This window comes from Octopus sinensis, linkage group LG23 (assembly GCF_006345805.1).
Source record: "Octopus sinensis linkage group LG23, ASM634580v1, whole genome shotgun sequence".
Taxonomy (NCBI): domain Eukaryota; kingdom Metazoa; phylum Mollusca; class Cephalopoda; order Octopoda; family Octopodidae; genus Octopus; species Octopus sinensis.
Genome location: NC_043019.1, coordinates 3,473,486 through 3,475,985, shown reverse-complemented (window position 1 = coordinate 3,475,985; position 2,500 = coordinate 3,473,486). Strand labels below are relative to the sequence as shown.

Genomic DNA, 2,500 nt, shown 5'->3' with positions numbered 1-2,500 from the left:
TTGTGCAACAACTAAAACATTCGGTTGTGCAAATTGTTTGCACAGGAAACCTGCCCTGTGTGGCGGTTTTTGCCGTTTTTGTGGATCTGTTTCAGCTTTTTTAGCGATTTCTGTTTTGGTGTCTTCAAGCCATGAAGTCGTTGTTCTAAAAGAACGCTGGTCTCCTTCACAACGCATTACGACGTTGATTTCCTTACACTCCCTTCCCCACAGCTTCACGAGGGAGGGAAGAAGGGGGAGAAGCAACACAGGTGCAGGCGTGAGCGTGGACGCCAACTCCGCCGCCATCGACACACGAAAAAATATGCATTAAAATGGAATAAAAAATGATGTTAAATTATTTTTAAAATCGTACACTCATCGTAGACGCGCGCTAATACCCAGACGGGCTCGATATGAATCACGACTATAAGATACCCGAATTTGGTTAAACTGCACCGCAAAATTTGGGAGTAGTTAGGAATCTAAATCGAAGGGGACAGACACTCACACAACTACAGTTTTATATATATAGATATATTTTCTATGTTATATTTTCTTTTTTATGTTTTTGTTTTTGGTTTTTCACTGTTTCATTTGCCTATTAGTGGTTTTATCTCTAATTTAATTTATACAGATATATATCTCATTTGTATACATTTGTATATATAATGCGTGCACACACACACACACACACACACACACACACACATATATATATATATATACACATATATATATGTGTGCATTACGTAGTCGGTCGATTCACCTGAAAATATGCACACCTATGTTAAAGGTGCTGACAAGTTTGCATCACAACTATTTTGTTCCTCAAATGAAAGGCGTCACCTCTAGGACAAAATTCCTCATCTTATAAAATGTGGCCCCAGTACACCCGAATGAAATCGGGTTATATTAACCAAAAAGTGAAAAGGGGTCTAAATGGGGCTGGAAGGGGATTAAAATTTCAAAGAGTGGGTGTTTAGCAATTCTCTGTTGCATCAAGCTAAAAAATTTGCGCCAGCCTTTTAATCGTCAATGTGTTGCCGTCCATGATAAAGAAGTTTTGAATGCTTGCCATGGTGAGTCTACTGTCGTGAGAAAGAATCACTTCAAAAATTGGTGTTTACGAATTTTCTTTTACATCAAGTTCAAAATTTTACGCCAGCCGTTAAACTGTCACTACGTTGCTGTCCGTCGTTAACAAATGCCAGCCATGGTGACTCTACTATCCTCAGATTCTATCCCTTCAAACTTTGGTTTCCAATATTTTATTACTTTTATTCAGCTCGCAAGTTCGTCTGTCCCTTTTGAATGTTAGCGTTTTGCTGTCTGCCTTGAAGCAGACCTTTCCATTGCCACTGCCTCATATTTCTGATTGATCTTTGTAAATATTTTATTTCTCAACTTACTCAAGATCTTCTGTTGTTTAGAAATGGGAGAGAGATAGATAAAGATAGAGAGTAAGAGAACGCGAGGGAGAGTCAGAGAGAAAAGAAAAGTAAGAGAGTGGGAAAGTGAGAGAGAAAGGAGAGAGAAACAAATACGGAGAATCATCATCATCATCATCGTTTCACGTCCGTTTTCCGTGCTAGCACGGGTTGGGCAGTGTGACCGGGGTCTCGGAAGCCAGGAGGCTGCACCAGGCTCCAGTCTGATCTGGCAGTGTTTCTACATGTGGATGACCTTCCTAACGCCAACCACTCTGTGAGTGTAGTGAGTGCTTTTTTCGTGCCGCCGGCACTGGTGCCAGGGGGGCTCGCAGTGGCAACGATCGGTTGGTGCTTCTTACGTGCCACCAGCACAGAAGCAAGTCAAGGCGGTGCTGCAATCGGCCACGTTCGGATGGTGCTTTTTACGTGCTGAAAGGAAGCAACAGAAAGTAACACCCACGCTCTTACCCGCGCGTAGAGCGGGTCACCTTCAGCTAGTATATATATATATATATATATATATATATATTATATATATATATATATTATATATATATATATATATATATATATATATATATACACTTATATATGTATATACATAGATAGATATGCATACACACATATACATACATATATATATATGTACATATGTGTATCTGAGTGCATGTGTGTGACTACAAGTGTATGTATGTATATATATATATATATGTATGAGTGAGTGCACAAATTTCTTTTTATATAATATATATATTGTTCGAAATGCTCGTGACTTCTGGTACTTGACTGAAGAAAGAAAACCAAGAACGACCCATCTTTTTTGCCTGTCCTAATTGTTGTTTCTCTTGTCTGCCTTTGTGTTGTCTGTCTGAACGTTTTAATGTTCTCTATTGCGTTTTTGTTCCATTTTTTATACACATATATAATTATATAGCAAAAACAAGAATGAAGAAAATCACATCTTTAATTGGTGACTATGCCATACAATACCAACGATCGTTTCTATTGTGTCAACATATTTAGATAAAGAAAATATCAGTCAATTTTATACATCCAAAAATACATGTTGTTAACACAACATTATAAAA

General features: G+C 38.0%; 1 protein-coding gene across 1 annotated transcript in view; it reads left to right on the top strand.

Annotated features, from left to right (window-relative positions):
* The window catches only part of LOC115223649 (cadherin-23-like), a 50,181-nt gene that overhangs the window by 4,083 nt on the left and 43,598 nt on the right, over positions 1-2,500 (top strand). The window lies entirely within an intron of this gene.